Raw genomic sequence first — 23,484 nt, forward strand, 5'->3', positions numbered from 1 at the left:
ACGATGAATCCATCCCACCTGTTTGTTACTCATATATGTCATATTTCTGTTATATAGTTAGAGTTCTCAAGTTGATTGTAAGGTACATGTAGGCTTTGTTGTGGTAGAACAATTTTTTCTATTTGTTAGATGCTACTATAATTTTCAGGATTACATGAAATATATTGCCAATAAGAAAGTAAGAGAAAGGAAAAGATACTTTTGTAAATAAATGCGAAATTCGAAGGAATATGTGAAAGTATCTGGTGGGAGAAGGATAGAAGATGTTTTTGGATAGAGGCTGATATTGGTGTAAAAAATGTACTATTTACCTGTAGATTAGACTAAATATGGGCCTGTGATTGTTAAGTATTATTTTTTATTCTTTTGTATGACCCATGAACTCTTGATGAACTTTCACCATTAAAATTTAATGATTCACTCCGTATGAGTGAATTCAAGTGCAATAAGCGACATTTCCATTCATCATAGTCACACACGAAATGTGTTTTACTTTGAAAATCAACGTATAAGCAGTAACAATGTTTAATTTCGAATGCAGTCATTTAATATATTTCATATATCATAGAGATGGTATAAGTATGTTATAAGTTTATGTACATTGCATAGCCTTTCAAGACATACACAAATCATCTTTACGTTTATTAGTTACCAGCCTTCTGTGCTGTAGTTCCTCCCCTTCGCCATTACATAAGTGGAAATAATTTGTTTGTGTTTGTGCCTGTTCTGTCATCTGAGGGGGAACAGTTTATAGGGGAATAAGACAATGCACAATTAACCGATAGCTTCTGCTGCGAACAATAGTCATGTGAAAACAGATGTCATATATTTTTTATTTTTTATACGACTGTATGTCCTTCATACAAAAACAAAATCAGTTGCGTCTTGTTTGTGTTGCTTTATACGTTCCGTCTCTAAAATTTAACTTAATTGCGGATGTTAGGATATTAAGACATGACCGACTCGAATCAATAGATCCTTCTACACTGTAAAACTAAAAAATTAGCAAAGCCGGGACCCTTATCTCCGAAACAGTTGATTTTGCTTTTGTCAATATTTTCGGTTGCAAAAGTTTCTAAAGAAGTCCTGGAAAGTTAAAGAGATTTTTGAAGAACTTTTTTTAAGGAGCAAGCAACTGCTTATCCAACATAGAATCACGTTAACATCAGCCCCCTTGTTTGACTGCCCAGGAAGAAGAGAAGAACTTGGAGTTTGTCTCCATCATTTTACTCCACAATCCCTATGAAAATGGTGAAAAGAGCAAGAGCTTATCCACTGTTGTGTGTACCGACTTCACCAAAGCTTTCGACAGGCTGGATTATAACATTCTTATTAGAAAATTGATCAAACTCAATGTACGGCCATGCATCATTAAAAGGATTATTAGTTTTTTTGGAACACCGTCAACGGTGTGTCAAAGACCAAGGCACTCTATTAGGCTAGGAATATTGTGTTTTGAGGTCAAACAAATTGCAATAAAATATTTTCACTGCAATGCATTTTAGTAAGGTCCCCAAAATGACATACTAAAAGTCCAAACAAATCCAAGTAGTGGAAGTGTCCCTAATTTGCATAAATCCAATATGGCCGCTATTTCGAGGATTTTCACATAGATTTTGTCATATATGTCAACTTGTATAGGCTGTTGTGGCACTAAAGGAGTAGGAAAAGTGATCTGCTGTACATTTTGTATCAACTAAAATACCCATATACTACAGGTACATCACACACCTGAAACAAATACCCCGCACACCCACACCCACACAATCCAACATGTAATGTATTACCTTAGCAGATGATGTTATTTCATTATGCACTAGACAAAATAATATCCTGTCATTTTATATTGAAAAAAATAAAACAAAAATATCAATTCCGAAAAACTGACCCTTATGAGTATTTGTACAAACACAAGAGGTGTTATAGGGTTATTTATATAGGGGTACAGCCTGTACCTTACATTATCCGTGTAGTGGACTAATTGTGTCTAATTTCCATAAATCCACAATGGCCGCCAATTCTAGGGTTTTCTCCTAGATTTTGTCAAAATATTCACCATACATACCTTTTAGCACACTTTTAGTGTACTTTGAATGTCCAAAATGTTATTTCCAAGAATTTGTTTGTTTGCATAAGGTTTCATATGCCCGGTTGAGTTTTTTAATTTGCTTAAATTCAAAATGGCTGCTAAATTAAACATTTTTGTAGAAAATTTATTATAATGATATTTTTGTCTTATGTTACATTCAGACTAATTGCGACAACACTTATATATGTTGTACACATATATTTATATTTCAAATGTTTCATAATAAGGTTTTTTAAATTTGCATATATACACATACATTTTTTTTTAAAGTGGGTTAATAAATTTTGTGTTGATTCTCACCTTACAATGCATTTCAGAGCAGCTATGTCTATGTTGGTTCACAATCACAGTGCAGTTGTTATTACAGGATGCCGGTCATGAGGCCTACAGTTAAGTATACATACTTTAATTTGATTAGAGTTGGTAGTCTCCAACAAACAAACATTTATGTGGCATGCTGATCAGTAGTATCATCAAGTTCTAGGCAGGCTTTTAATGGTGATGAGTTGCTACAACTAGTGCCACGACAATCAATGTCTGTTGAACATTGGAGGCCATATACTTCCGACACGTGCATTTCTTGGCTGCACAATCTTTCTTGCATCCACATCTGATGACCTTAAGGTGTAATGCGGATGCTGGTGTTTTATAAGTTTTTATTGGAAAGATACTTCCCATCCATGACCTGCCAACTCAGTTTCCCGATGTCAGGCTGTGCATTCCTTTCCATTCTAATATCTGATAGTACACACGCAGACTGTGGACATTTCCTGCTGCTGAAGTTGGTTGCAAAGTCTTTGCTTCTAAGGCAGACAAGATTGGTGATACCTTTACGCAATCTTCTATTGAGTCACCACCATACAGGCATACAAGTGCCTTCTCTCCAGTTGGAATAATGGCCTCCTTCAGGTATGATGCCGGCTGACTAAATACTATGGCAAGCTCACAGAAGTCGTCATTCTTCATGAGTTTCTTCAGTGCTACGCCTTTCCCTAGTCCAAATATGCGAGACGTTGTGTCGTAGTCCAGAAGCACACGAAAAAGAGAAAGTAGTCACACACACTACCTCCTAGAGTTTCCTTCAGCTGTTTGATATTCCATGTTCGGTTCTTTTTGGAGTTGCCTTAATTGGGCTCAGGTGCAAAAAAAGAAGTCCTTTGCATTCAGATCAGCGTAGAAGATCAGCAAGATGAGAAGGTTTGTGTCATCATCGACAAGAACTGTTGCTTTAAACTTCTGTTGCATCACAATTAATTCCAGGATCTGCTCTTCCTCAATTGCTACATCACGATGAAGATCAGGAAGATGCTGTCCGGTACGTAGTTGTTCAAGAGAGAACTTAAGTGGGCTGCTCCGCAAAATTAGCTACTCCACATGGAGTACCTGGGTGCTGAAAAACCTCTGGAAATTCCTATAGTGATCACTATAGGATCTTCCTGAGGTTGTTTGTACACGTTGCAGATGTACATTATACAAGTCTGGTATCAGCATGGTATTTATATAGAGCAGCATCAACGAGTAAATGGCCCCGCACATGCAGCTCTAGAAATCGCCTTTCCACCCAGCATATATGGCATACACTATACTTCAAGAAGTTCACGGGGTCCTGAGCCCGTCATCAAATGCCCTGCAGAACGATCTGCTTCAAGTCACTGTCACTTGGCTGGCTCCTGATTATTGTGAGTGCCTTCCACCATAGCAGCTTATCAAACGTCAAAACGATTGTATAGTATTACACCGTTTAGCATGGGTACAAGCAAAACGCAGAGTGTAGTAAACACAAGCAGGATGGATCACTAGGATTCATGTCAATCATGGGGAGAAACAAAGAAGATGACTGATCAGGGTACTTGCCGTTGTTTTTATTATCTGTATCGTTCCGGACCTTTGAAGGCCTTGGGAACCGCAGTAGTAAAGATGTCTTCAACAACACATCAAGGTCAAATGTTGGATCTTCTGGTCCCCGATTCACAATCGGCTGGTAAACCAGAGGTTGTACAGTTGTAGATGCCTTTAAGTATTCAATGTTGATACGTCCAACAGTAGCAAAGTCCTCAGCGGATACCGTTTATCTAGATAAACGGTACAGGCTTACAGTACTTTATCCCTGGCTTTGGGTAGCAATGTGCCCATCTGTGGAAAGTACCTGATCCATTAGGAGTGTCGACATTATTTGCAAGATACTGAATGCACTCTTGAGAAATTGCCGCACTTCTTTCATTTCTTAACCACCGGATAAGAGCATAAGAAGCATTGCGAGATGAGAATTGATGATACATTTGTAATCCAAGCTGACGAGGAGCTTGGAGAACCCTTGGACGTATTGCGTGCATTATGGCGTGCCCAATAGATGCCAGCATCACAATCTACCTTTTGGCCAACATGTTCCTCAATAGCAGTTGCAGGGAATCTGTGAGAAATGCAGGTAAACGCGTCACTTGTAATTTTCTTTTAATAACTTGACGTCATTCTTTATACGGTGAGGCAGCAGTCTTGATGATCCTCATTTTCTCCTGCTTTGGTGTGTTGTTCTTTGGCTGCTTGTGGAATTCATACAGAATAGCAAACTGTGCTATGAAATGTAACTACATCATGCTTTCCTTTCAGTTCAGTTATACAATCCTCTCACCGAAGTGCCCCTGTATTTTCTTTTTCATGTATACCCCACTGTCGGCATCATGATATGTATCCAGAAAATACTCTTGCATCTTAGTAACAAAATCAACTACTGTTGTTTGTTCCTCATCATTTTCCACAAGGGACTTAAACTGCTTTTAAGAATGCAGTCAATTTCACCTCATGTTTCGGTCGGCTAGTTTTAACCTTTTTGAAAGTGCTTGTGCTCACAGAGTATACCATTGGTATTTTTTTTTAAGTTTTAAAGTTCACGATGCATAGTTTATGGTATACTGCATTAACTGCGGGAAGATCATTGACAGACGCAGGTCTTCCAGACACATTTTGCGACCAAGTATAATTTAGTTAAATGCATATTTCTACTACAACTACAGTAATAGCACAACCAATACCACAGCAACAACTAAAGCCCCCTTCCTATTGATGTAACTAGGCTCAGGTGTAGGCTTGCCTTTTGTAGCACTGCATATATCGGCGATCAAGAAAGGTGTACATTCTGTGGCGTCATGAATTACAGGCTTAATTTGACCTCTGAATGACCTTAGAGGAAAGAGGGGGGGGTGGTGTAGTGACAAACTTTGATTAGTTATTGTGCCTTAGTTGACTCTGATATCTTAATTTAAAAAATGTATTGTATTCTGCACATTATAAGCTTTCCATCGATATTATAATGAAACTATTATTGGGTGTTCTACTTTAAAGTTTTGCAATGAATGACTATGAATAAGGCATCATGTTCTCATGGATACCACATAATAAAAGCTTACGGGTCTAACTCAGTTGAATATTTGACAAAAATAGTGACTTGAGAGTACAAATACCGCAGTAATATGGACAATTGTACTGTGATGAGCCATTAGCATACAATGTATGCTTCTACCGTATTTGTCAGATCTCTAAAACTAAGTAAACTGTTGCACTGAGAACAACTTCTAATTCCAATGACCATGAGGATAATGTAAGGTACAGGTTGTACCCCTATCCCTACCAACAACTCTTGTGTTTATACGGGTACTCATAAGGGCCAGTTTTTCTGAATATTTTTATTTTAGTTTTGTTCAATATAATTAAAATGACATGATATTTGTCTAGTGCATAATGAAATAACATCATCTGCTGAGGTGATAAATTGAGCATAAATTACATATTGGATTGTGTGGGTGTGGGTGTCTGGGGGATTTTTTTTCAGATGTGTGATGTACCTGTAGTATATGGGTATTTAAGTTGATACAACATGTACAGCAGATCACTTTTCCTACTCCTTTAGAGCCACAACAGCCTATACAAGCTGACAAATATGATAAAATATATGTGAAAATCTTCGAAATAGCGGCCATATTGGATTTATGCAAATTAGGGACACTTCCACTACTTGGATTTTTTGGACTTTTAGTATGTCATTTTAGAGACCTTCCCAATAAACAAAAAAATAAAAAGTAACCTCTTTTGGGAGTGTATTTTAAGTGATTTTAAAGTATGGTGCCTTTTGAACTAGATTTAAACGTTATCGACACGTGCCTTCATTTAAACAAAAAAGGTACTCCTGTTCCCGTTTTCATCTAACCTAAAAACCACCAATTTATCACGCGACTGGAGTAACGTGATTCCACTTACCTCTGTAAATCAAGTGTTTATGACCAAATAACAACTTGACCAAGCAACGAGTTTTTTGTCCGTTAACCGATGGTGGTGATAAATACGTAATTATTTGGTCTTGTAAGCACCTTTATCGATTGGTTTCACAGGTTATCCAAGGTCGATGGTAATAATCACGTTACTTACACCGGCTAATCGTTTTATTGTTCTGTCCGTGAATCTCTGGTTATATTAAATTAGTAATTCTGAGGTGTCTTACACACCTCTTTAAATGGTTTCAAAGTTACCATAAATTTCTTGGTTATGATCACGTGGCTAACGCTGATTACTAATCTAAGCTGTGAATACGTGATATTTAGGTGTGACAATAAGTAATTATTAGGTGTCTTAAAACACCTTTTTAAATGGTAGTCAAAGTTGCCATAAGTTCCGCGGTGATGATCTCGTGACTCAAACGGATTATTAATTTAAGCTGGGCATACGTGACTTTTAGGTGTGAAAAATTAGTAATTATTAGGTGTCTTAAAACACCTTTTAAAATGGTTTCAAAGTTACCATAACTTTCTTGGTGATGATCACGTAGTTAAAACTGATTACTAATCTAAGCTGTGAATCCGTGATATTAAGGTGTGAAAATTAGTAATTATTAGGTGTCTTAAAACACCTATTTAAATGGTAGTCAAAGTTGCCAGCAGTTCCGCGGTGATGTTCTCGTGACTCAACCGGATTATTAATCTAAGCTGGGCATACGTGACTTTTAGGTGTGAAAAATTAGTCATTATAATTAAGTGTCTTAAAACACCTATTTAAATGGTTTCAAAGTTACCATAACTTTCTTGGTGATGATCACGTAGTTAAAACTGATTACTAATCTAAGCTGTGAATCCGTGATATTTAGGTGTGAAAAATTAGTAATTATTAAGTGTCTTAAAAACACCTTTTTAAATGGTAGTCAAAGTTGCCAGCAGTTCCGCGGTGATGATCTCGTGACTCAAACGGATTATTAATATAAGCTGGGTATTCTGTGTTTTCCAGGTGTGAAAATGAGTTATTATTGGGTGTCTTGGTGGTTTCACAGTTACCATTTAAGTTTCGTGGTGATAATCCCGTGACTGTTGGCATATTTCTATGTTCACCAGTTGATAAATGACTGTTGGCATATTTTCATTGCACCAGTTGATAACTGGAGTGTGCATATTTCCAGTTGCACCAATTGATGACTGACTTTTGGCATATTTCCAGTTGAACCAGCTGTCACCAATTAATTTGCATATTGAATATGGGGTGCGTGCAGATCTATGTTTTTTAAACAATTATCTGAATTTACAGCATATTTCTTAATTACTGATGATTTAGTTATATGCTATTCATTTCGAAAATACTACAAATATAAATTACCAGTTATTAGGACATTTCGCTACTTCGTATAAATTATACTTAGTTAAACATGAATAAGGGAAACATTAACTATGAACTAAATAATTTCAATAAAATACAAGTATATGAACAAATTTCGATTAATTAAATTATGTAAGTCTACAGTCTACAGTCTACAGTCATTTTTCATTTACATTGGAAATACAGACGTACCAGTATTGGAGTGTTGTTGCTGTTCAACTGGTTGGAAGTTTTACCAAATTGTTCTAATTGCTCAGCTAGACCAGTTGAATTCTAACTGGCCTGGATCATTTAGTCCAATTTAATTTCCAGGGTTACCAGTTGGCATTAACTGGTTCATCAACTGGACCAGTTGCAACTAGCTTTCTCTTCTGGGATGTTTACACCCCCCCCCCCCCCCCCCATCCCCTCTAATCCCAAACTGCTTCCGGCACGCCTGGACGTAATTATGGAAGATCTAAGACACGATGTTCAGAAACGGGATGAGAACGTCATTATTTTGGTTCATTTATTGTGTAACATTTGCGTAATTATTGGGTTGAACGCGGGTTACAGTAACATATTTCCTCTTCGACGTAAATTTCACGTGAATGAAGAACATGATTCATCTCAAGTCAGCCTCGTAATATTCACGTGAATTTCACGCAGATATTTTGACTAAAACTATCACTAACGCTTCACGTGTTTCTGTGACGCGATAATTTCGTTTATGAAGATGTAATTTCATAACCAAACAAACACGGGAGTGTTAGGTTTACAAACCATGGTCTCCAAGGTAGGGATAATCACGTTATTATAATGGTGATATTGCAGTGACAATTGCGTGATTTAGTGTACGTGTATTTTAAGTTACCTAGTGCAATAAACGTATTAACACATTTACGTAAATGTCCGGTGTTTGAAGAACGTAACTCTCCTCAAGTCGATACCTTGATATTGACGTGATTTTGACGTGATTTTGTTTATTGGGTTACTAAAATGCATTGCAGTGAAAAATATTTTATTGCAATTTGTTTGACGTTTACCTAAAAAAAGACACAATATACCTAGCCTATATCTCAATACTTACCTAATTATGCTGGTGTACCCCAAGGAACTAAATTGGGCTCAATCCTCTTCCTAGTGATGATCAACGATGCTTGTGAAAACATACCAATCGATTGTTATAAATACGTAGATGATCTTACTTTGTTGGAATGTCGTAAAATAACCGATCCCTCTGACTTACCAGCTGCCCTCTACAGTTTGGGTCAGTGGTCTTGTCAAAATCATATTAAGTTAAATACTTCAAAGTGTTTTTCACTAAGTGTGACATTCTCCCAAAATCCCCCTGCCATGCCAACTTTATATAATGATGACTCACCCCTGCAAAACTTCCAATCTGTCAAAATTCTTGGTATCATTGTACAATCCAATCTGAAATGGGATCTCCATGTCACTGAAATCCTCAAAAAATGTAACAGAAAGTTGTATATGTTTAGGCTTCTGAAACGATACGGACTGTCTTTAGCTGATTTGATCCTGTCGTGTGTAATTTTACTGTATTCATGTTCGTGTGTACATTGACTGTTTTTTCAACAATGATGTGTAATCGTCCATGACCTAGCATCGTTTATCCATTCATGAATGAACCTGCATTCAATCAGCAGATGTATGAGATTTATTGTATTATTACCAACGCTCCTTCTCTCCCCTTTCCTTTTCTTCTCTGCAAGTCACACTCTTTTTTATTTATATTTGTATTGTTGTATCTGAGTTGAGGGCTGCGGGCACGTCAAGCTACTCTGCTTATTTCTGTAGCCCTCCTGCATCTAATGTATGTTAATTATGCATTCAATATATTTGTTTAATTTCGTTTATTATCTGTATACAATTATATACACTTAAAATATTGTATCAAACAACATTATGTTCATGAAAATGTATGATGAAAGAAAAAAATGCAGAAACCAATAAATCAAATCAAATCAAATCAAATATACGGGCTACATTCGTCCTGTCATGGAATACTGTACCCCCGTTTTTTAATGGTGGGCTTACCCAAAACAAGTAAGAAGCTTGGAGCAAGTTTAAAAAAGAGTATGTAGAATCATGCTGGGTCCACGATACACAAATTATACCAATGCTTGCCAAATATGTGATCTTTCTTTGTCTGGATTTCGCTACATCCTTAGCTAAACGCCCAACATGTAGTACCTGGATACCTCTCCGGAAAAACATACCCATCTCCTTACGCCATGCATCCAGATATCAACAGTTCAAGTGCAAAACCAATCGTTTCCGAAATAGCCCCATACCTTACTTTGTCGATCTTCTCAATAAAGCCAAGCCCGATTAATAAAAATGGATGAATTAATATACATTTTTTGTTTGTATTATACTCTTTTCACAGATGTTGAGGTTTCCTGATTTTTACTCTCCATAAGATAATAACAAACCAGAATTACACAATTCCTTTCCTTTTCCCTTCAATAGCCACTTTATATCTGAAGGAAAAGGAATGTTAGAGTGCAATAATTGTTTTCTTTTTATGATATCATTTTTCTAAGCAATAACACAACACAGGCAGCCAGTGAAAACGAATTCGTTTGTTAAAATTATGAAAATGTAAGGGCTACTTTGAACAAACAGAACTTTGTTATTCCTCGCTCATTTTTCCTGATTGAGGTGTCATATGAAAGGGCAGAAACTCAACTTTCTAGAAACTTTCAAAAAATTTCTTTGAAATTCAGATACCGCCCGCCAAATGTCTTTTTGGTGTCCTTCCTTCAAATTGCTTTTAATCACTCATGCGTGAAATATGCATCATTTGAGTAGCATCAACTGAAAGAGGAGACTCTAAGCTTTCCAAATATGTATCATTCATTAATTATGGTTGTGATTAAATTATGATAAAACATCGATACTTCTCGGTTTCGTTTTTTCTGGGACGCACTGTATATATTTCAATATTGACAAATCAATTGTAACTGTATTTTATGTTTGAATATGCATTGAATGTTTTTATTTTACACATGACCAATTCAGCCATTAGGCTGCGACACATGTTTTAAATAAACCTTGAATTGAATTGAATTGAATTGTGGGGCTGGTATTAAAGGTACATTCCATCTCCCAAGTCAGGAGGGAGTTAACCCCCCCCCCCCCCCCTCCGTCCTGCTAATTAATTTCTGGATATTTCTTTTCTCTTTTGATATGATTGGCAGTTATGTAATTTATTGTTTTCTAGTGACAAGTCTAATGATTATTCTGTTTGGTGTGCATTCAAACTTTTTTATATTCGCAACTTTGCATTCCCCACTCTTCTTCTCTCCCTCTCTCCTTCTCCCTCACTCTCTCTCTCTCTCTCTCTCCCTCTCCCTCTCTCTCTCTCCCTCTCTCTCTCTCTCTCCCTCTCTCTCTCCCTCCCTCTCTCTCTCCCTCCCTCTCTCTCTCCCTATCTCTCTCTCCCTCCCTCTCTCTCTCTCTCTCCCTCTCTCTCTCTCTCTCTCTTTCTCTCTTACTGTTTCACAAAAGGCTGATTAAGCAGTCCTTTAACGCACAAACAACAGATATTATGATTCTATATTCTTTTCAAATAACAACTACTGAAAACAGATTAATTTTTTTCTCAAGAGAATTGTATTGATAAACAATTGAATAAAGATTAAAGAAAGACTCGCGAAGAGGCTCGTACAATTTATCTCGGATCAACAGCAAGCAAAAATTTATTTATTTAGTCTTCTTTAAAAACACAGGGTAGCCCTATTCAGTGCCGCAAGGCCTGCTTTACAAAGGGGCCCTGTATCAAGTAGATATTACAATGTATAAAGTTAAAATACTACATAAAAACAAACAAATAAATACATTAAAAACATGGCAACTAAAGCATAAATGTACAGCAGTGTCATGATAGATTTATATAGAACTTGTTAATATAAAATAAAATCAATTGGCTTTAGTTATTGCGATATCATATAATAGACTGTTGTAGCCGTAGGTTTGTTTAATATATCTAATGTCGGTGATATTTAAACAAGCATTGCTGGTGAATTAAAAAGTTCGCTTGCAGTATATGAGAAGGAGCATTTTCTATATTCAGTTCTTGGTTTCGGTAAGTATTATTGGCAAGAAATGATATATCGAGTACAAGAGGCGACATTACGTTTATATACTATAGTATATAGATTACAGAGGTATTGTCGGGCAAGGGTGTGCAGTAACTTGTACACCATAAACAAAAATGAAAGCTTGTTCTTTGTTCAATTGGCTGCTATTAAAGTGAGTGAAGAAGTCCTCATGATGGTGCATTAATAGTTAGAATTCAAAACCATTCAAGCTTATTTGTATTGACTTCTTTCTTTCCTCAACATATCTTTTTGTTTGTTAAAGAGCACCAAACAGTACAACATTAGTAAATGTACGAAAGTATGAGTTAAAAATACAATTATTACAAATTTTCATTAGTTAAACAAGATTTGCTTCTTCGCATACACAGGCCCCACCGAAGACGGGCCCCCACCCCTGGCCATACCCTCCACCCCACTTATTCGCCGGCTGGGTCCACCCCTGCGTATACATGCAAGTGATCGAACGATTGTCTTAACTACTTCATCAACCTGATATGCCCAATTAAAATTGTGTTCGAGAATCACATCAAGGTGTTTGAGTTTAGTGCATGTTTCTAGTAATTGACCATTAATAAATATCTGAAAATTAAAAGTATTAGGCTTATTTGCCGACGGGATGAAAACGATATAACTTTTTTTTGTCTGAGCTAATAATCATTCCGTTATTTAATAACCATTTACTGAGTGAGCTTATTATTCTGATTGTTAAATTGACTGCACTATCTTTATATCGAAATCTGAATTTAAAAACATCTGTATCGTCCGCATAAGGTAAGAGTTTTGTATGTGGATTAAAATTTAGATTCGAGATATCATTCATGAACATACAAAAAAGAAGTGGTCCTAATATGGATCCTTGTGGGACTCCTCTTCGAACGGGGAGAAGGTCACTTGTTTTTCCTTTATAAAATCGCATAGCTTGCTGCCTGTTACGTAAGAATAAAACCATTCCATTTTAACTTCATCAATTCTAATGTACGACACTTTTAACATAGGTATGCCATAGGGCATAACGTCAAATGCTTTTCGAAGGTCAAGGAATGCACCGACAACAAATTTACCTTCATCAAAGTTTTCATATAAAAAGTCGCATATTTCTGTTAAGCATGTTGCGGCTGAGTGAGTGGGACATAAGACCTTCTGTAGAATTTTTTTTTTCTTTCACAACGCATTTAAAGCCATATTGATTTTTGGTGAGCCTCCCCTCCCCCCCCCCCCCCCCCACACAATTCTTTTACTCCACTTTTTGCAAAGCAAGGTAATATTAACAGTGACCTGATGCTATGAAAAAAATCACTTGCGCCGGTGTAAAAAAATGAAAATTGAATTATCATCTACTCTTTAGTAGATATTTGAATTATGTTTTGCCAGTCTGTGTCAATTTTATCCTTACCGAATATTTACATAGTGGATTATAATTAAAACGTCTCTGGAGAAAATCCAAGAGCGAAATATTTACACACTTTAATCAATTCACACTATCATTAATTACTGCACATAGCCTCTAAACGGCTACATAGGCAGGCCGTTACTAGGGATAACATCCCTCCCCCCGTCCTAGCATTGTCTGCAACAACAACAACAACAAAATAACCTTTTTTTTTCTTCCCATCTTTTCTGAAATATTTGTTTTTGTACCCGTTGTCGCCTTGTCGGTCAATTTGATTATCTGACGACTGTTTTTTTTTTTTAATCTCTGTAATTGGCATCTTTCAAAATGTTTGCTTGTTGTTGTGTTCCGGGGCTTTTTGAAAATTAGAGCTGCCTAGTCGGCAATTTTGCAACCACCACTGCCAGTTTCAAAGTGGTCTAGCGGCGCCCGCATTTATAGCTGCATGCTTTCTACTCCTGATCTTCAAGAAGTGCCGAATAGAATTTAGCTCTGGGTCGTCTTTCAAAAGCGTATGTAGACGTCGCCAGACATTCCTTGCCGAGTAAGCACAAACCCTCGCCGGCGATGAAAGTATAACACGAGCAACGGACATCAGCAAAACAAAACTGACTGCATTGAATGATGGACGAAACTGTGTATGATGACAGAACATAGGCATCGATGAGCGCGACATTGCTGGCCAGTAGTCGTAAGTTTTTAGAGTTCATGTGGCCTGTTTCAAAGGGTATACAGTTAAGGATAAAATCACAAATATGAGTTAGACTTTTAATTGATTATTTGTGGAGTTTGCACAATAAAAGATGAATGTTACAGGTGTAACAATCAATGAAAAATTCAAAGATAAAGAGAGAAAAACAGAACACGAATCACAATTATTCCGTCGAGATCCTTGTTGTCTTCCTTCAAACAAAATAATGTCCTTTATTTACAATTTACTAATATCATTTGCCTACTTATATTACCATCTAAATTCTAATCATCGACATCACAATGCTTGATTCACCCTGTCATCAAGTGTAACGTAAACGGGTTGAATTAGGGTTACATACTATGGTCACAACCCCCAAAAGTAGTCTGCTCGGCGCCCGGGCGGCGAGTTTTTATCCAATTTTTGCCCAGGCACCGAGCGACGGCCACCCGGGCAACTCTTGTTTTTAGGGTATCGCTTGGTCGCCGCTGAACTTTTTAGCGCGGAGTTAAAATTCGGGCGGCGCTTGCTCACTTTTTACTCGCCGCCCAAAATACGCTCAGTGCCCGGGCGGCGTTATTTTTTTATGCGGCACAGATTGGGGCTTTTTTTAAAAAGGGGTCTTGATTTACAGACTAATACTGGTCGTGTGCGTACTAGACAGTATAAGTAGTAGAGGTCTGATTTTAATAGTGTTACATGTAATCCACTACCGCATGGAAAATCATTACATCAACAATTAAAATCAAATTGGAAGTCTGAAGAGGAGGCAGCACGTCAATAAAGAGAAATAACAATAATTAGTCAATAAAACTTAACTAACTTAAACGAAAAAGAATGTTATCTAAACACGTAGTTCGTGATGGATATACAAACTTCTTCGCAGCGCTAATGCGCTAGCGAACATGAATAGTCTCACGTACGTGCAGACACTATTCAGAAGGGAAAGAACGTACTTCCCATAGGTTTAACACGCGCCATGCCCCAATCTGTGCCGCATAAAAAAATAACGCGCCCGGGCGGTCGCCGCCCTGGCAACGACCTAATCGAGCGTTCGCTGTCGAGCGATTTCGAAGCCGCTAGGTCAAAGGCTGCCGAATGGTCACCGCCCGATCGTCGCTCGGTCGCCGCTGGGAGATCAGTCGGTCACTGGGCGGCGAGTTCAAAATCGGTTGGCGTCCGGGCAGCGCCAGCTCGGCAGCCTTTGACATAGCGGCTTCGATTTTTGACCTAAATCGCTCGATGGCGAACGCTCGATTAGGTCAGTGCCCGGTCGGTCGCCGCTCTGAGTTGTGACACTAGCTTTAGGGATAAGAATGGGTATACGTACATCTCCGTTGTGACACACGAAGTGTTATTCCCTTAACGTGTTACTGTGTCAGTGATTGCTTAGGCCTTTGACCCACCACGGTGACACCGTACAGTCAATGCAAATATAATGTTTAGCTTATAATTAGCTTAGTATAGAGAAAAAATGAATCGAAACAACGCCTTGTGTGCAACAGAAATCACCCATTTATGCAGGTTGAGGGGGGGGGGGGTAGACTGAAACAAATATTGAAATATTCAAATGTATGGAATAAATAAATAAACTTTCAAACAAATTATTTACCTCTGTCCCGAGGAGAGGAGTGACGTGTAGTTGTAGACATTGCCTGGGTTGTGTGCGTTGACATTGTTGATGCTGGACTGCTTGTTGTCTCACTGATCACATCATCGGTTGTTGACGAAGGTTGCGTAGATCCACTCGTTGTAACAGTAGTGGGAATGAAAATTTCGGATGACGTCATTTGATTTGGTGTGATTTGGGTTGAACCTTCGGGAGAAGTGGCAGCGCCTGGTGTTTGCTGTACAGTACTTGATTGGATAACTGTTGACGTTGAAGTAAATATGGAGATACACTGTTAAAAAAGTTGGGCAGATGTTACTGGGTAACTCGAAGTTGTGCAAATTTTGTCCGATAATTGGGCTATTTTCTCCCAACCATTTACTATATGAAGATACCTCATGAAAGGTAAACAAACAGGTTGGGTAGGTGTTACTTGGCAAATCGATGTTGGGCAAATGTCGTTCAACATCTGGGTTATTTCCAACCAACCATGTAGTAACCGATGATATAATTGGGTAATGTTATCGGGCAAATTAGAGTTAGGCCATTTCCGTCCAACATTTGGGGTATTTTCTCCAAACCATTTACTACATGTATTTACCCATTTGCAATTACATGTTCAATATAAGTTGGGCAGATGGAACTGGGCAAACGTTAGTCAGGCAACATTATTTTACAACAATAATGTTATATTACTAAATAAGAGGTGTCGTGATCGAGGGGATATGTCACACAACTGTAGATCACAAGGTCTGTTCGAGTCCCGCCCCGGCACTAATGTCCTTTTGCATGTAATATTTTATCCAACTTAATTACCCAACTAGTGTCTAATATATGCTACACATTATGGTGAGAATTGGATGAATTTCTGATAGGGTAAATTTTTGTTGGTTAAAAGTTGTATTTTCATTTGATCCAACACTGGGTAAATCATGCCAAATCTTTAATTTACCCAACGTTGGTTGGACACATAATCGCCATCATGTTGGGTAAAAAAATTTGCCCAATATTTTTTAGAGTGTAGTTGTAATGTAAAAGATTGACACACGAAGCGTTATTTTCCACACGTGTTACTGCGTCAGTGATCTGTTTGGTATTTGACACGCCATGCGTCAGTGATATGTTTGGTATTTGACGCGCCATGCGTCGGTGATCTGTTTGGTATTTGACGCACCATGCGTCAGTGATCTGTTTGGTATTTGACGCGTCATTAGTAGGTGATCTGTTTGTCATTTGAAGCACCATGCGTCAGTGATCTGTTTGGTATTTGACGCGCAATGCGTCAGTGATATGTTTGGTATTTGACGCGCCATGCATCAGTAATCTGTTTGGTATTTGACGCGCCATGCGTTAGTGATCTGTTTGTTATTTGACGCACCATGCGTCAGTGATCTGTTTGGAATTTGACGCGCCATTCGTCAGTAATCTATTTGGTATTTGACGCGCCATGCGTCAGTGATCTGTTTGGTATTTGACGCGCAATGCGTCAGTGATCTGTTTGTTATTTGACGCGTCATGCGTCAGTGATCTGGTTGGTATTTGACGCGCCATGCGTCAGTGACACCGTAAAGCTAATGCAAACATTATGTTTCATTAGCGTAGTATAGGTGAATAAAAAGATCGAAACAACGCCTTGTGTGATGGAGACATAACCCACTTGTTCAAGTGGGGGATGGGAGAGGCCACCACGTATTACACAAACAAAACATTTCAATTACCTCTGTCCTGAGGAGAGGAGCGACGTGTAGTCGCAGACATTGTCTGGGCTGTTTCCGTGGCCGTTCTTGCAGGAGTAGCATCGGTGGCTTGGTTAGAAGTAGCCGAAGCAACATCTGTTGATCCTTGCCCTGCTTCTGACGTTGAGGATGTTCGTGAGGTTGGTTTCGTTGATGCTGGACTGCTTGTTGTCTCACTGATCGCATCATCGGTTGTTGACGAAGGTTGCGTAGAGCCACTTGTTGTAACAATAATATTGTCAGTCTGAGTAGTGGAACTGGGCATTTCGGATGACGTCATTTGATTAGGTGTGGTTTGGGTTGAACCTTCGGGAGAAGTGGCAGCGCCTGATGTTGTTTGATGTACAGAACTCGTTTGGAAACCTGTTGACGTTGAAGTAAATAGCGAGATAGTTGCAATGAAAAAGATGACAAATCTCAAAATTGAAGATGGATTAGGCATAAAACCTTTTCCTTGGAATCCGTCAGTAAAATATTTTTTGATCATCAATGACTTGCAGGCGGGAAAAGAATTTTCTTCTTAAAATTCAAAACAATTATATCAGGGATGCAATAAATTAACTGAATAAAGTACTTTTCTGTATACCACTGAAGAAAAAAAAACATGAAAAACCCATGAAAATTGAATTGAATTAACTGATATTGGTAAAACTGCTATGGATCATCAGTATATATTCACCTTCTTCTTTCTCGCAGATAAAATGGTGCTCGTAATTACAATTATCATCCAACCATTGGTATGACTTCCCTTTTTCTATAACGAAACACATCCCTCCTTCATCGAGAGTCTTTGAGTTAGCTGCGAAGCTGTCATAGGTCAGACTCGAACCGTCCAGCCAAGTCACACTGGATAATCCTATCCAGTAACCCTTATATGCAACGGGGAGGTTATTCACCAGAAATTCTTGTTCGTCCTCTGATCCGATGTAGACAAGATGCATTCCAAGGTCGTCACAGGATGATTTTGACGCGTCGAAGTTTGACCTGCTTTGCGAGAAGTAATAACAAGATCCGCCATTCTCAATGTGGCCACTGGTACAAGCTGCAAGAGGAAATAATTATGAAATGGCATATTATTGACACATTTTTTCGAACTCTTTTATTTTGAATGTGGGCTGTACAAGCATTGCATATTAGACAAATCAAGGCAATTATCTAACTTGGGCACCTCATATTTGGGCAGAGAAGGGATGTATTGTACTTTAATCTCATCTAGTATTATCAAATTACATTGCCATTATAAGAATATGTCAACATCGCTTGCTTCACTCACTCGAAAAATAATGAGAAGTTGACTTTACAGTAAGAAACCGATCCGTCGTTACGGTGCTCGTGAGCCTACGATTATGAATGATTTTTTTTTATAAATAGGTTTAACGATATTATTCTGGCATACTTTTTTGTTTGTCTTTTACAAATCGTAGAAAATGAAGACCCTTGACGTGCAGAAGATCAATGAGTTTTTATTCAATATTCTATACTTACCAGCACTGCCTTCTATTTCGTTTTCACATATATTATAGAACGACTTGGAACAGCTGCCGTCAAACCATAAATGGTTCTGTCCTGCCAGTCGGAAACAGATTCCTCCATCATTAAAGGCATGCTCATATGCGAAGTTGTCGTAGTCCAAGCTTGAGCCATCTATCCAGGTCAGTTGGGATAAACCTATCCAATACTTATTACCAGATATGGTAGTCTGCATGAAGTTTTGTTCTTCCTGTGATCCTATGTAGACAAGATGCATTCCAAGGTCCTCGCAGGACGTTTTTGACGAAGCGAAGTTTGACTCGATTTCTGAGAAATAATAACACGACCCGTCATTCTCGATTTGATCAGATTCACAAGCTGCAAATAAGAGAGAGAGAAAGAGAGAGAGAGAGAGACAGGGAGACAGATAGATGAGTAAACGGGAAGAAGAGATGAAAGGAAAGACGTATAAAGGGAATATGGGCAAATAGAGAGAGAAGGAGGAAGAAAGAGAGAGGGATAGAGGAGGGAGAGAAAGAGAGGGGGAGGGAGGAAGAGAGAGAGAGAGCGAGAGAGAGAGAGAGAGAGAGAGAGAGGGAGAGAGAGAGAGTCGGGGTGTGAGAACAGAGGGAGAGGAGAAGAGATTCAAGATTTATGTATTTCTTTCCACTGACATGAAAACAATGCATTCATGAACAGTTAGAACAAGTTCATCGTCAACAAGAATAACAAGAAAAGTTATAAAGACATTGAAAATGTGGAAAACAGCTGGCCTGTAAAAAGCACAGCTTGTTGAACACAGATCACCTGTACAAGAATAACAACAATTTTTTGTCTAAAGAGTACTTATTATAAAATAGAATAGAATATAAATATTAATATAAATATAAATATAAATATAAATATAAATATAAATATAAATATAAATATAAATAGAAATAGAAATAGAAATAGAAAAAGAAATAGAAATAGAAATGGGGAAGTTGAATAAATGTACAATACAAGATATAAAATCATCGTTTAATTCGCTCTAACGATCGGTCGACAAAAATACTAAGTGGTCAATAAGGCAATTTGTGGAAGTTCACATAACTATAAAGGGGCTATCATTCTACAAGTAACTTGTTTCATATTAATTTCATATTACTAGTAATGGTATGGTGTTATTAGTTTCTTCCGGTAAATATTTAGTCTTTTCTGAAAGGAAAAAATGAGAAAAGAAAACCTTATGGCAGACCATGATAAAGAATCAATCACGACAAATGTGATGGATAATATTTTAATGTCATAAAAAGCGCTGGAAAATCCAGACAAAAGATATGAATTTTTCTTGACAATTTTTTTTCTCACCACTATATTCAGATTTTTGAATTTAAATTAACACCTCAATCGAAGCACAAAAAAAGCACAAAAGAAATATATGAATGAAAGAAAGGTGGTAAGAAGACACCTGTCAAGTTGCTCACCTAGATTAGCAGTCACTGGGTTGTGTTGGTTTAAAATTACGAAGATAACGAAGAAAGATAACTCCATCTGCAAATAAATCAAATAATAATACAAATAGACACATTTGTATAGCGCTTAATACATGCTTCTATTAAGTGCTTTACATTGCAATTATAATTACCCAGGTCATTGGATTCAATTGCTAATCAACACATGACAGTGCATACGCTCCAATTCCTGGGGAGTACTCCACCATGCGCCAATTTACAAGCGCACCCATGTCAATCAAACCACATTAACATTTAAATCCTACCGAGTACCCATTTTACACCTGTGTGGAGACATACACATTACAATAATAACAAATGTACATCTTCACAAACACAATAACAATCTAAAAATAATCATTACATTGGAAACGGAACAACATTTATCTATTCATTGCAATATAATTATAAACTGCATTTATATTACCACTTCAAATGAATTCCTGTGTGTTTATTTGAAAAAGTGGATAGGTTTAGTATTTTTTATCCCTGGCAAAGATATTCCCCAGAGTATAATCATTGCCGTCAATGGTTATTATGGTTTTAACATCTAAAATGACCTAAATCACTAATCGATATTTTTATGCTTCACTGCATAGTCTTATCCCGGTCGACAGATGTCCATGACTCCGTATAAATGGTTTGCACAGTGTTAACAAAATAACATCTCCTCGGCTATTCTCGTTACCAATCAGATTCTCTTTTAGAAGTGATATATGTTTCTTGAAAAAGTATAATATCATTTTCCTTCTACATTGGCATGGAATACATCTTTAATACATTGAATGATAGGGGTATTAATTGTGTATCATTTATGATTTAATGAAAACCCGATGTTTGGAAACGAGCAAAGTATTTTCAAACATGTACCTTCTTCAGTGATAGAAATCGTGAAAATATTGTGTGAACAAATATTATAGTCACAAGTCATCATGTTCACATGAGCTAAATATAGCATCGATTATTAAGTTATGTCTCACAACCACATGCAACAAAACTGAAATACCCCTATATATTTTGAGAAGCACACTCGGGAACTCGAAACCCTAGTCTAGAACTGATCGACATGAAAGTGGACCTTCTCTGGATGTTTTTTTTTATATACACACTGCACTTTTATAAGGGGGGAGGCAAAATTATTAAACCATTATTAGACCAACCAATGTATCAATGAACTAATAATATTCCACAGTAACATCAATCAAAATATCTCTGCAAATGACGATTGTTAGTTTCCTAAGCACACTTTGCTGTGGTCTAGAACCTTTTCAGAGTTTCGTCTAAACCAATAGTATTGTACAGAAGTGATTGTGACAGGGACGGATTCAGCCGCGGCGGCAGGGGAGGGGGTCCAATTCGTGAGAAAATATTTAGCTTTCGTTCAGGAAGGGGGGTAGTGAGCACTATTTTGTGTTTTTCCTCAAGAAATCGCACCCCCCCCCCCTTGAGCGCCAGGGGAGGGGACCCATCCCCCCAAAAAAATTAAATTGCGGTGTTTTTACACGTTTTTTTTCCAGGGGGGGGGAGGCCTCCCGCCCCCTGGATCCGCCATTGTCTTGTGGCATAGCAGTAGGTACAGACATCAGTTTCTTATAATACCTCATTTATGAAGTACACATAAAAAAAAAAATAGTCTCGTGTAAGTGTTAAATAAAGCTCCATTTCATTATCATCTTGTCCATTCTTTTCCTTTCCTTTATACGTCCTTCTCAATTCCTGTAATCGGCCCATATGCGGGATATTTGACAAAAGTATGATACCAACAATAGGTTTAGGACATTGGGGTTAATACCGAAAGCCTCAATTTGTGAATACTATCATTCATTTATTCATTAATGGATTTGTTTAGTGAAACCTACTTATTCAGGTCAAAACATCAACAAAGCTGTATTTTTCTTTATCACGACTCTTAATAAGGATATACAACATTATAAGCATGTCAAATACATGTACAACAAAAGATACGAAAACTGGTAAATGCCCGTTACACTTGAGGCATTATTTGTTTTTCTTCAAAAGACTATTTAAATAAAACAATTGATGCAATTTGTATAAAGGTAGAGAGTAGATGGATGGTAGAAAATATAGAAGATAGGGGGAGAGTATTCAAATATAACACCTTTTTTAACATAACATACATTATTTTCAGTCATTTTTGGTTCAAGGAATATCATTCTTTGGATTGCAAATAAATCATCTGTATTTCACTTTTTGAAGAGATATAACGATTTTATTCCATTTACTTACCAGAGAAAACCTCCCACACGAGGCAAGGAACATCCTTAGTCCACTCGAAGGTAAATCAACCGTGTCGATGATTTCCTTTCACTAATCCCTCTCTTAGGTCGATATTGTCAATGGAGTTACAGAGTTATGAAGAATATTGAGACGAATCCCATTTACAACCAAGGAAAGTCATCTCCTGTTTTTTTTCAAAATGTAAGTAACCAGTGTGTTTTTTCCCTTTTTTCACAAACTGAACTCGTTCTACTCAACTTTGGAAGTCTTCTTTTAATGATCTGCTCATTTAACGCAGAAAAATCCAAACAGAAGATCCTAGGAATCACTAAAAATGAAGATGATTCTGCACGCTGAAGAAAAACCGTTGTTATCTTGATACGTTTAGTTTGCGAAATGCTCAATGAGAGTATTTTGCAACTGAGAGACAAATATACAAACGTTTAATAGATGCAGCATGCTGAAATGTTGTGAGGCATTAATCACCATGGTATCAAACTCGCATTTTGCTATGTTTGATGTAATGCCTGGCTGCTGTCTGCGACATATTGATGCAAAAATGATTTATCTCTAATTACTATCCCGGTCACACCAACAAGTGCGGCACCAGAACAAATAGTTACCTTACCCCCACCGCAGGGGGCGTATCCAGCCGGCGGCAGGGGAGGGGGGCTCATTTCGTAAGAAAATATTTAGCGGCGAAACAGCCAACCGATAATTCGCTCACTGAGGGGGGGGGGGGGAGGGGGGAAGGGGGTAGTGAGCACTATTTTTTTTTGTTGGCCCACGAAAAAAAAAGGAAAATCCCCAGAGGGCCCCACGGCCCCCTGCTGGATCCGTCACTGTCCCACCGGCCAAGAATCGGTCTGTTTGGAATCAGTTTGATGGTCTAACTTACATATCAGTAGTTTGTTTTCAATCACCCCCCTCTCTCTCTCTCTCTCTCTCTCTGTATACACACACAGTACAATTCCTCTTTTTATCTAGTTAGTGCTTACACTACCCTCCCCCCCCCCCCCCCGCCCCAC

Source organism: Strongylocentrotus purpuratus, unplaced genomic scaffold (assembly GCF_000002235.5).
Source record: "Strongylocentrotus purpuratus isolate Spur 01 unplaced genomic scaffold, Spur_5.0 spur5_scaffold_4, whole genome shotgun sequence".
Taxonomy (NCBI): Eukaryota; Metazoa; Echinodermata; class Echinoidea; order Camarodonta; family Strongylocentrotidae; genus Strongylocentrotus; species Strongylocentrotus purpuratus.